Genomic DNA, 13177 nt, shown 5'->3' with positions numbered 1-13177 from the left:
AAAGACCATTTTTTCCAAGGGATAGAATTTTAGGTGAGGGATAGATTTAAAAACTAATAGGTGGCTTAAAACATGGTTCACCCTAGAGAACAGTGAGGCACCCAGAAAGGCAGCTGGCTAGTCGTGGGTAAATCAGGTCAAGAGTAGAGTGGCATATTTGGAATGCAGTAGAAGTCGTGCAGCTATCGAGTATAGTGAACTGAAAGAACTAACCCAGAGAGTCATAGGAAATGTGCCCTTTCTGTGATGAGATGAAGACAAGCGCCTGAATCAGAGCAGGCAAAAGCTGCTGGAGGAGAATCACGGGGGATCATCATCCTAATCTATCATCAACTAGAGGCCAGATAAGGAGAGTGCCAGGAGAACAAGTGTTACGTGCAACAGAACAAAAGTAAAGACTGATGTTACATGTTCATTCTCTTTGGAATTATTTTCTTTTTTATATCTTAATTTTTCTAATCCTCTCAATTGGAAGTTTTTCTAATTTTGTTGTTCTTTGATAGCTCCTTTAATTTATTTGAGCTATGTTAAAAATCTAGGTATTAGCTTATTTTGTAATTATTTGGGGGACATTTTTCTGGCATAATGTCATTGCCTGAGTCCTTCTTGCTTGTATTCTCTTCCCTAAGAATAACTTACAATAATTTTAGATAGAAACTGACCATGATTAATTCTCATCCTCTTCTTACTGTTCCTTCTCCCTTTTCTCTTCTCTCCCATCTCTTCCTTCTTTTTCTCTTCCTTCTCTGGAGTTTCTCTGTACTTTTAGGAAGGTAGGTGGGGATGGGTCAGAACAATTTCTTAGCATTATGGCTCTAGAGCTCCCTCTCCTGTCATTTTTGCAAAGTAATAACGACAACCAAAAATGACCTCACATTTACTGATAGTGCAGCTTCTGCTCTTTCCCCCTGTTCTTTTAAACTACTTTTTCCATTTACTTCTATTCAGACACATTTGGGTTTTATTCTTCCAGTGGTTAGGCTGCTTCCCCATGGTGGACCCACCAGGCTTCAGCGGGAGTTGTGTGGCAATGTGTGGGTGCTACTGGGTTTTGAGGATCTTATGAAGATCTGTACAGTGTAGTCTGTGATTTGTGTTCAACAATAAAATAGCGTTTTAATATTTTCTCACTGAATAAAATCCATCCTTCAGGAGAACATGCCACAAACCATGACCTCATGTGAGCCTGAAAGTGCATATACTAACCCTGTTGTACCAGTTTATAGGTCTGTCTTAGAAGTTTCACTGCAATTATGTGGATACTGGCCAGACCTCAAAGGACAGTATTATGTATCCTGCTTTTAAGAATATACATCACTAAACATGAATCCTTTGGTAAAAGAAATAATAGATTTGCCAGTTCAAAGAAAAACAGAACTGAGTGAAAAAAAAAGAACTTCTTTTAGAATGAAGGATTCCTTAATATATGTTTCTTAAGCATGAGAAAGAATTGGGGAGGTAAGATTAAAAAGGCAAATGCTGAATAAAGAATACGGTCCAAAAGAACAAAATCCAAAGTAATTAAGAAAGGTTTTTTATAAAAGGATTAGTTCTGCAACACACACACATACATACACGCGCGCGCACACACACACACACACACAAGAATACCTCCCTCTTTTGTGATACCAAATTATCAAACTTTGTCTGACACTCTTCAGTAATGAGGAGCCAATTACTCCAGACAGGACTCACGTACAGAGAGATTCTTATTTTATTGACTGGAGGACATTTTACTTCCTGTAGTTTTGCACATGAGTTTCATCTCTCTTTCTCAGCATCAGAGAAGAAATCAGTTTCTGTCTATATGTTTGCCTTTATAACTGTGAGCTTCTGGTGGAGAAAGAGGTAGAGATTTGTTTCCTTTTGTCCAGCACCAATGACACATCTGGGTGAGGAGCCAGTATTCCACAGCTGGGGCATACGTACTAGAGGAAGAAAGTATGCAGGGTGTAAAAGTTGATGGGGAAGTGAATTATAGGGCAGAATGATATTAGCTAAGCTCCACTGATCCACTGTGGTAAAACAGGATATTATTCTACAAAATGTGCTTGCCTGAGTCCAAAATCTGTTTTGTGACAGCTGGAAGCCTAAGCTTGCGGGCAACTTGGTTGGTTCTACCCAAGAGTCATATGGTCTGCAGCCAGGTCCAGCTCTTAGGAATATGGCAGCATGGCATGTCTACAATTAACATTCTTTCTTCTGTTTATTAAGCATTGTATTTGGTCACAAAAGGCTTAGCCTTTAGAGAGTAAACAGAGAAACAAATGAGTAGACTGGGCTTTTATTATGCCCAAAATTGTGTGGCTCAGCTGAATAAGCACTGATTTATACTTACTAATGAGAAAACATTTCAGGCCAAGCAATATATTTCAGTAACATGGAAACTTTACCTGATAGATTAATACAAAAGCCTTGGAAAATAGAGAGATTCCATGTCCTACCAGACCTGATGATACTAGTTATGTATTCTGAAACTAACACTGATCCTAAGGAATGATTTGTGGGAGAGAGAGGAGATTTAATCTTGGGTCTGTGGAGTTTGATTATTTTTCACCAAAAAAAAAAAAAAAGAATTTATGGATAACATTTGGAGTAAGATGACACTGAATTCATTATATGAGGTACCTTCCTATACTTATGAACATACATACAACAATGAGACACTAAAGTGAAAAACAGAAAGCCAGAAAGATAGTTGGGCTAGAATGAAGGAAACAAGTACATAAAGCAGAAATACAGAGTGATTTTCACAACCTAAGTCATACTCCAGGCAGCTTGGGGGAATCATGGCAGAAATGGTAGCTGAGAGTTAAGCTGCTGCTACTGCTAAGTCACTCCAGTTGAGAGTTAAGCTATTACATGCTAAAAAAAAATAATAAAGAGAATGTGGTGGACTGTATTACACTATAGTGTAAAATTCTCATTAAAACTCCACTGAGGGAAGAATCTATTTTATTGTGCTATTGAAGTTAGGCTTGGCCTCATGATTTGCTCAAGCCAATGACATGTGAGCAAAGTAATTTGACTCCTTATGGAAGAGGATTTAGGAAAGAGTGACCAGATTCTATATATCCTCTGATCAAGAAAGAGAAAACCCCATCTTCCCAGGTCTCAGAATGAAGGTGACCATGAAGAATAGCCACAGCACTCCCAACCAACATTAAGCATGAGTGAGAAATAAAACTTTGTTTTTTGTGACATGGAGGTAATGAAGTCATTGGCTACTGCAATGTAACCAACCTCATTCTGACAAGTGCTCGGATCTAAGGCTTAACGTTTAAACCTGCCTTAAGCTGACTAACATCTGGATCTCATGACAGAAAACCATGTGATGGGAAGGGTGGAACTTTCCAGAGTTCTAGTTTCTGGGTAGCTGCAGGCCTAGGGAAACTCACAGTGAGACACTGAAACAAATTGCCCCATGGCTAGTGAACAATTTCTGTCATATCCTTAACACTACCTCAGCACAGACAGGTCCAGTCAGATTTTAGTGATGCTTTTATGGCCTGTGGGCCAGGAAATCCTGGGCAGGAAAAAGTGAGCATAAACAGAGAAACTCAGAATGAAGCAAACAAACAAAACTTTTACTCAAAATGAACCAGCAAATCCAAATTCCAAAATTCATGTTGACATCAAATGCTAAAATTACAACATCGCATCCAACACAGAAGACAAATTGACTCCAGATGGAGTGACAAAATTTTTAGAAGTTAAATTATACTTCAGGGGAAAAAGTTTTATTTTTTTCTTTTGAAAGCCTAATTTTCAAAATACAAGCGATTGTGAAATAAAAATAAAGAAATAACGAAAACTTGATTTTACAGGTAGATTTTAGAAATAATTAAATATACAGAAGACTAAGAAATGTCTATTAAAAAAGTCATGGTTTAAGAGAGCTAAGTGAATTGGAAGGCATTCTCACAAAATAGAGGTTGTTAATAATAATGTGGAATCTGTAAAAATCATGATTAAAAATATGTCACTGAAATGTGTAACAATTTAAATAATTTTCATCAGGCAGAAGAATTCAGTAGGTAAACAAACAAACAAACAAAACAAACCAGGGAAAATAAAACCAGATCAACTGAGATTACCTAGTTTGAGGAATAGTGTACCTCATACAATAACTCATACTGACGTGTGCATAATGGACATCCAAGAAGAAGAGAAAACAAAGCAAAAAATATTTGAAGAAACAACAACTGAAAACTTCCCAAATTTAATGATAAACAGTTTGCACATCAAAGAAGCTCAGTGAACTGCAAGGAGGATAAATTCAAAGAGATTTTATTCTTGATACACTATTATCAAATGGTCAAAAGATAAAGAAAGATTCTTGAAAATATCAATAAAAAATGAGGCATCACATCAAGATATTCTTAATAAAATTATACACAGTCATCTCATCAGAAATCATCAAAGCCAGGATTCAGTGAGATGACATTCTCAAAATGTTTAAAGGAAAACACAGTCAATCAAATATCTATATTTAACAAAAGTGTTCTTCAAAACCAAGGGATAAATTAACGTGTTTCTACATGAGAGAGAGAGAGAGAGACAGGCAGAGAGAGAGAGAGAATTTGTCACTAACAGAGCTGCCCTACAAGAAATATTAAAAACAGTACTGAGGGCTGAGATGAAAGAACGCTAGACAGTATCTCACATATACATGAAAAAATAAAGAGCAACAATAGATTAAGTACAAAGATAAATATTAAATACATTATAGATTTTTATAAAAATATTAAGCTATTGATAAAGATTATTTTATTATAACTTAAAGGCAATTATCCTCTGTCTATCCAGGCAAGAGTACTGGAGTGGGTTGCCATTTCCTTCTCCAGAGGATCTTCCCGACCCAGGGATCAAACCCGGGTCTCCCTCATTGTAAGCAGACGCTTTACCATCTGAGCCACCAGGGAAGTCCATATAAAGCAATAAAATAAATTTTATCTCTGAGATTATGATGCATAAAGAAGTAGCTTATGTGATAATAGCAACACAAAGGAGGAGAAGGAAATGGAGCTATATGTGAGCTAGATTTTGGTGTAAAATTGAAAGTAAGTTGTTATTAATACAAACTAGATGGTTTTAAGGTATTTATTGCAATATACAGTGCAATGACTAAGAAAATAAAATTTAAAACATAAAGATGAAATTAAAATAATACCCTAAATATATTATTTTGAAAAGAAAGAAGAGTGTGGTGGAAGTATAAGGAACAAATAAAGACATATAACATCTGAAAACAAATAACAGAGAGGCAGAAATAATTCTGCCTTAACAGTAATTACATTAAATGTAAGTGGGTTCACACTTTAATACAAAGTTACAGTAATCAAATAGGCATGATATAGTCACAACAACAGAAATAGAGATCAATGGAACAGGACAAAAAGTCCAGAGATAAACCTACACACCTATGGTACTTAATCTGTGACAAAGGAGGCAAAAATATACATAGAGAAAAGATAGTCTCTTCAAGAAGTGTCACTGGGAAAATTGGGTAACTACATGTAAAAGAGCAAAATTAGAACACTTCCTAACATCATACACAAAAATAAACTCAAAATGTGTTCAAGACCTAAATGTAAGGCTGGATACAATTAAACTCTTAGAGGAAAACAGGTAAAACACAAACATAAATTATAGCAAGATATTTTTCAGTCCACCTTACTTAGAGTAATGAATATAAAAACAAAAAATAAACAAGTGAGACCTAATTAAACTTCTGTACAGGAAAGGAAACCATTAAAAAATGAAAAGAGAACTTATAGAACAGGAGAAAATATTTGCAAACAGTGCAACCAACCAGGGATTAATTTCTGAAATATACAAAAAGCTCATACAACTCATAGAAACTGGTCAAAAATAGTCAGAAGGCCTGAGTAGATGTTTCTCCAAAGACATACAGAAGGCCAAAAAAGCACATGAAAAGATGCTCTACATCATTTCTTCCTCCAGCGGATATTCCAGACTGAGGGACTGACTCTGGGTCTCCCTGCATTGCAGGTGGATTCTTTACCATTGAGCCACCAGGGAAATCAGAATACTGGAGTGAGTTGCCATGCCCTCCTCCAGGGGGTCTTCCCAACCCAGGGACTGAACCTGCATCTCTTATGTCTCCTGCATTGGCAGGCAGGTTGTTTACCACTAGTGCCAACTGGAAAGGCCACTAATCATTAGAGAAATGCAAATTGAAACCACAATGAGATTGCACATTACACTGGTCAGAATGGCCTTCATCAAAAACAAAAAAACTACAAACAATAAATGCTGGAGAGGGTGTGGAGAAAAGGGATACTACTACATTGTTATTGTGAATGTAATTTGATCCAGCACTATGCAAAAAAGTATAAAGGTGCCTTAAAAAACTAAAAATAGAACTATCATATGACTCAGCAATACCACTCCTGGGCATAAATCCAGAGAAAATCAGAATTCAAAAAGATACAATCAGCCCAATGTTCATTACAACACTACTTACTATAGCCAGAACATCAGCAGTGTCAGCATTAGTTGCTCAGTCATGTTTGACTCTTTGAGACCCATGGTCTATCCATGGAATTCTCCAGGCAAGGATACTGGAGTGAGTTGCCATGCCCTTCTCCAGGGGATCTTCCCGACCCAGGGATTGAACCCAATCTCCTGCATTGCAGGCATATTCTTTGCCATCTGAGCTACCAGGGAAGCCTGATAGTCAGAACATGGAAGTAACCTAATGTCCATCAACAGATAAATGGATAAAGATGTGGACATATACATACACATACATATATATAATATGTATTATATATATATGTTATGTGTGTGTATATATAATGGATCTATGTATTGGATATATACATATGGATATATATAATGGATATATGTATATAAAATATACATTTATTGTATATTATGTATTTATACACATATATGTATACATATATATACACACACATTATAATGTATATACCTATATATATAATAGAATAAGATTCAGCCATAAAAAAGAATGAAATAATGCCATTTGCAGCAACATGAATGAACCTAGAGACTCATACTGAATGAAGTCAAAGACAATTATCATATGATATTACATGTGGATATTCCACATATGATATTATATGTGGAATCTAAACAGTGTACAAATGAACTTATCTACAAAGCAGATGTAGAGGTACAGATGTAGAAAACAAACAAGTTTGCCAGGGGATAATGAGGGGGAGTGATAAATTGGTAGATAGGAATTGACATATACACACTACTATATATAAAACAGATAACTAGTAAGTACCTACTATATAGCACAGGGAAATCTTATCAATATTCTGTAATGGGCTATATAGGAAAATAATCTTAAAAAGTGTGGATATATGTATATGTATCACTGGCTCACTTTGCTGTACCCCTGACACTATCACAACATTGTAAATCAACTATACTCCAATAAAAAGTATAAAATATAAGTGGGTTAAACATTCTTATTAACAGGTATATATTAGTAGAATGGATTTTTAAAAAATGATCCAAGTCTTGTGTCATCTACAAGAAATACACTTTAGATTCAAAGAACCAAATGGATTAAAAGGGCAAAAACAACCCTTGAAACATGAAACATTAAACATTTTATTAACATGAGACATTAAAATAGGATCTGAATGGTTATACTAATACCAGACATAATAAACCCTCACTAATGCAAAAAGAAGATACACAGAATAAGAGAAAAAATTTCCAAATCATGTAATTTAATAAGGCACTTGTACACAGAATAAATAAAAGAATTCTTACAATTCAATAATACCAAAGAACTCAATTAACATATGAGCAAGGGGTTTGATTGGACATATTTTCTATACAAATGGTCATTAAACAAACAAAAAGATGCTCAAAATCATCAAAATCTATGGGAATGCATATCAAAGCCACAAAAAGGAATAGCTTTTTGCTCTCCAAAATTAAATTTTAAAAGTGATTAATAAGTGTTGGTGAAGAAGTGGAGACATTTGAACCTTCATACATTGCTGGTGGAAATGGAAAATGTTGGAACTGCTTTGGAAAATTCTTTGTAGTTATTCAAAATGGTAAACATGGAGTTACCATTACCATATCATCAAGCAATTCTACTAGGTATAAATACAAAAGAAGTGAAAACATACATACACAGGAAAACCTGTACTGAATGTTCATAGCAGCATTATTTCATAAAGTGTGCATTTGAAAACAACCCAAATATTTATTAACTGATGAATAAATAATGTTACATCTATACAATGGGAAATTGTTTTGTAATAATAATGCCATATAAGTGAACCTTAAATACATTATGCTATATGCAAGAAGTCAAATCCAAACAACATATATCGTATGATTTTACTTATATAATATGTCCAGAACAGGCAAATCCATAAAAACAGAAAGTAGATTAGAGACCATTAGGGGAAGGAGGGGAGGATACTGGGAGTGACTTCTAATAGATCGAGGGTTTCATTTTGGATGATAAAAATATTCCACAATTAGATAGTGGTGATAGGTTTCACAATTCTGTGTATTTGCTAAAAATAAATGAACTGGACAGGCTGAACTTACATACCATGTGAATATCACGGTATGTAAATTATATCTTATTAAAGCTATGCTATAGAAATATCATAAAGGAAATACAATTTTCCAAAAAAGATAAAAGGAATAGTAGAGTATTTCCTAGTAATATTAAATTCTAGAACACAGTAGAAAATATTTTTAAAGCACTAAGAGAAAATAATTATTGTTAAATTGTACACAAAACTATCTAGAAAAACATAAAACATATTTGCAAGATTCTTGGAGACTACCAGTTTACCAATCTTGAACTTTTACCAAAAAAAAAAGCCTTTTAATAAGGAAAAAAAAAAAATGAGGCTAGTGTAATAGGACTGTAGAAAGGATGATGAATACAAGATTGACTTTAAAAAATCCTATATACCCAAAATAGTCCACTGAAATATATAATGGAAAATGAATACCATTCATGACAGTAACAATATATTTCTAACGTATTAGGGATAAAATTAAAAGATGTGCAAAATTGTTACAGAGAAAACACATAAATAGATAAAAAGAGAGATTTACAAAAAAGAACTTAAACAGAATGATATAGTAGGTTCATGAGTGACAGGAATCAATTTTGTGAAGATAAAAATGTCCGTTAAACTAATTAATAATTCCAATACAATTCTAATGAAAATTTCAACAAGATTTTTCATAAAACTTGATAAATTTATCAAAAAATTATATGAAAGAGCAAAGGTCAATAATAAACAATATAGATGAAGAAAAGACTTGCCTTACCTAATATTAAGCTATGTGTTAAAGCTATAAGTGTGATAATAATAGAGGTAAAATAAAACACAGCCTAAAAAGAATAGATCACAAATTAATAGTGCCTATACAGAATACATAATAAGGGTAGCTATAAACAATCTTTGAAAAAGATGGAGTAACACCATTTATAGTTAATCACCTGAAAACATACATAAGAATGATAACCAGAGGAGACAGAAAGGGAATAGGGAAATATATTAATAATAAGGCAAGGCAGGAAGCTTCACATATAGCTACAATTTTGTATTCTCTTAAATAATCCTCCTGAAATAAATATGGTAAAATATTAACACTTGATAAATTTAGGTGGTAGGTGCATATGAATGCTTTCAGTGAGGATTAAGTTAATGAACATATCAATACTTAAAGTTATCGGTTCAAACTATGACCTAAATTTAAGAGAGATTATTTCCTCTTTTCTCTTTTCAAATGACAGATGTTTCATTCTCTTTTACTAGTACAGCATCAAGGAAGCTCTGTAATTTCTAAACTTTATATAATTCTATTAGCTGAGAGTAATAACATAAGGTCAACTAAAAACTTCTTCACCTAGTGGTAATTTCAGTTTCTCTTACTCCCAAAAAATGGCTCAATGACAATGTTAGATTCTCCAATTTCAACCAAAATGAAAACAACAAGTGTAAAATATATAAATATATAAAGTACAATTACTCTTAAGTGATTTTCTAAACTCCTTTAACAGGAAATAATTTTAAAATTATTAAGGAATTTTCAAATCTGTTTCTTTAGCTGTATGATACTATCTGTGGCTCTATGGCATAAGAATAAAGCTATTTTCCTCAAATCTAGGTTTATCGTGCCTGGAGTGGACTTCGACAAGAAAATAGTGAGGTGATCAAGTGGTTCTCTCCAGCATTGTAGCCTGCAAAAGTTGGGTTCAGAATTCAAAACAACCAGTGATGTGAAATGGCCTTGACATTTGTATTTGAGTTTTGACATTCAGATATATTGATACTCATTCTTCATTCATATACACTGAAAGGAGTATAGTAACAAACAAGACCAGGCTGTGTCATATGGACCCCAGGGAGCTGCAAAAATGCCAATTTCTTAGGGTTGAAGAAGCAGCTTCAGCTTGGATTAAGAACAGAGATGGATAATGTCCATGAAGACAGAGGAACCTGTTCAGGCTCAATTTAGGAGAAAAAAGATAAATAAATAAAACAGATAGTATATCTATTATAACTTCCTGTCTCCAAAAAGTAACTTTCTACTGCCTTAAATGCCCTTTTGCAACTTCTAAATCTTAAGAGAATTCCTCCTCTCTTTTCAAGGTACATCTCCTACATAGATAACTCCCTGTTTGCCTAGATGTTATAATTAGTCTAATCTTTATGCATTCATAGCATGATACACTCACTTAGGGCCTTAGAAAATGAATTATTCAAGAGGCATTTTGGTAGGTAATAAGGATAAAGTTGTGAAGGTCAATTTACCTTTTACAAACTAGTGAGGGACATAGCTAAGGTAACTGGCCACTCTACCAAAGTATAATGCATGCTATGTGAAAGACAAGAAGGTGCAAAATCAATATGGCATCAACTAGTTTTGAGTTTGAGGGATAGTTGCAGACTGAGTCCTAAGATGAGAGGGGAAAAGTAAAAAGTAAACATGTAAAGAAGATGTGTATGTGTGTGTGAGAAAGAGACACACACAGAGGGGGACAGACAAAGAGGTATGGAGAGTATGAGTTTAGAAGAGACAGCTTGAGAAGTTAATGTTTCATGCAAAGGAAGCAGCATGACCATAGTTTCAAAGATGGGAAAAGTCTAAAAATCCAAAATCAATTCTGAATGACTTATTTGTAGTATAAGAAGATGAACCAGCAGAGCTGAAGTTTTAGCAAAGCAGGCACTATAGAGATAAGGACAGTATTTGAAAACCACTGTAAAGACATTTGCAGGGATTTTTTAATTTTTTTAGTCCTGATGCATCCATTCCTCCTTTCTTTAAAAAACAGAAACTTTGTTTTGTTTCCTTAAGTCCATATACTTCAGAAAAGATGGATTCTAACCCACCCTTCAGGGAAGGGGAGTAAAAGCAAGCCCTATCTCAACTCAGGTGGTACAGTGGTAAAGAATCTGCCTGCCAGTGCAGGAGATGCAGGAGACTCAGGTTTGACCCCTGGGTCAAGAAGATGCCCTGGAGGAAGAAATGGCAAATGACTCCAGTATTCTTGCCTGAAAAATTCCATGGGCAGAGGAGCCTGGTTGGCTACAATCCATAGGGTTGCAAAGAGTCAGACACGACTGAGTGAGTGAGCACACATGCATCTTACTCTACCACACACTCAAGAGATAAAACCTGGTCAAAGTTATCACACTGAAATGAAATCCAGGACTTTAGAACTCTTTCTTGGTATTTGTGGGAGTTGGGGAAGATGTGTTAATATTGTCCTTGCCTCCAGGCATGAACTTGAGTGTGATACCCACAAGGACAATTAGCAACTATCTTACAAACACCTTGAGCGAGCCAATCAGGAGCAAACTCAAGCAACTGTCAGTGAGGTTTGAGCTTAGAATAGAGCCTTTCCTGATGACTCTGAAATTCACTGCTATAAAAGCCAAAATAGTAGATTTATGGGTTATTTTTTGGATTGTGTTTTATCTTCTATGCAGTACAGAGTGCTAATTGAAAACTACAGATTAGGGGCATTGGTTTAATCTGAGAGCAATGGGAATTAAGTGAGGAATTTCAAGTGGGAGAGTAAAAGAGAGTGTCTTAGAAGGATAGCCATAATTGCTGGTGTGGATAAGACGGCATTGACTCACTATTCTTTCTTCCTACCGTCTAAGTACTGTTACTAACCCTAAAAAGAACATTTAGGTTACCATAACAGGGCTTGAAAGGTAGGAAAAAGAAAGGCAGATTGGTTGGCTCGGGACTTCAGGACTGGAGGAATGACACTGTGCCCTAACACCCTCCAAGTCCCACCCGCTCCCTACACCCACAGGTGACCCAGACCTGGCATTCCCCAAATCCCAAACTGGCAGGGACAAGCAGCCCAGATCCATCACTTCCCAGGGAACTGAGTGAACTGGAGGCCAAGGAAGCACCTTCTTCCCTCGGCAGTTGGAGTCCCTTCTCACCTCCCTTCCTTCCAGAGAAAATAGGCAGCCCAAATAGCACAAAAGTTTAGACAAGGACTAAGCAAAAATCCATAGACTCCCAGAGTCCAAGGAAAATATTTTCCCAGGCTCTAGAAAACAGGGAAGTTCAGTCTGGGGAAATACTATCTGCCTCACTGATTGCAGAAACAAGAATCGGCAAAAGATCTGGTAACACCAAACTAAGCAGAAAAAAAGAGCATCTCAAAGGCTCTGGAAATTAAGTTGTCATTAGAACTGTAGCTTAAAAAAGTAGGTCAATATCTGTGTGCTGAATGTCAAAAGAGAGATTGCTTGTTTGAATAGAAAATTTATCCAGAGTCTTCCAACATAATTGCCAAAAAGCCCATGTCATAACTGAAAAACACTTGTTACACCAAGATGCAAGGAAATCACAGTTTGAGTGAAAAAAAAAAAAAAAGACACAACATTGAGAAAACACAGATGTAGAATCATTTGACAAAGATTTTAAAGTTTCCAACATAAAACTGATTTCAATAGGCAGTAACAAATATTCTTGGAATCAAATATAAAATAGATAATCTCACTAACAAGTAGAAATATAAAAGTTCCAAAATTAAATTTTGGAACTGAAAAATGCAATCATCAAATTTTGAAAAAATCACTTGAGGAGTTTCTTGGCAAAATGAACACAACATCAGAAAGAATCCATAAACAAAGACAGAATAGACAGATAT

The 13177-nt window shown here is 35.1% G+C and overlaps 1 protein-coding gene across 4 annotated transcripts in view; it reads right to left on the bottom strand.

The window, feature by feature from the left end:
• NRG3 (neuregulin 3) overlaps positions 1-13177 on the bottom strand; it is a 1175938-nt gene that overhangs the window by 233294 nt on the left and 929467 nt on the right. The gene's annotated exons all lie outside the window — the stretch shown is intronic.

This window comes from Muntiacus reevesi, chromosome 2 (assembly GCF_963930625.1).
Source record: "Muntiacus reevesi chromosome 2, mMunRee1.1, whole genome shotgun sequence".
In the NCBI taxonomy this organism is placed as follows: domain Eukaryota; kingdom Metazoa; phylum Chordata; class Mammalia; order Artiodactyla; family Cervidae; genus Muntiacus; species Muntiacus reevesi.
The sequence above is the reverse complement of the archived record's forward strand: the minus strand, read 5'-3'. Positions and strand labels throughout refer to the sequence as shown.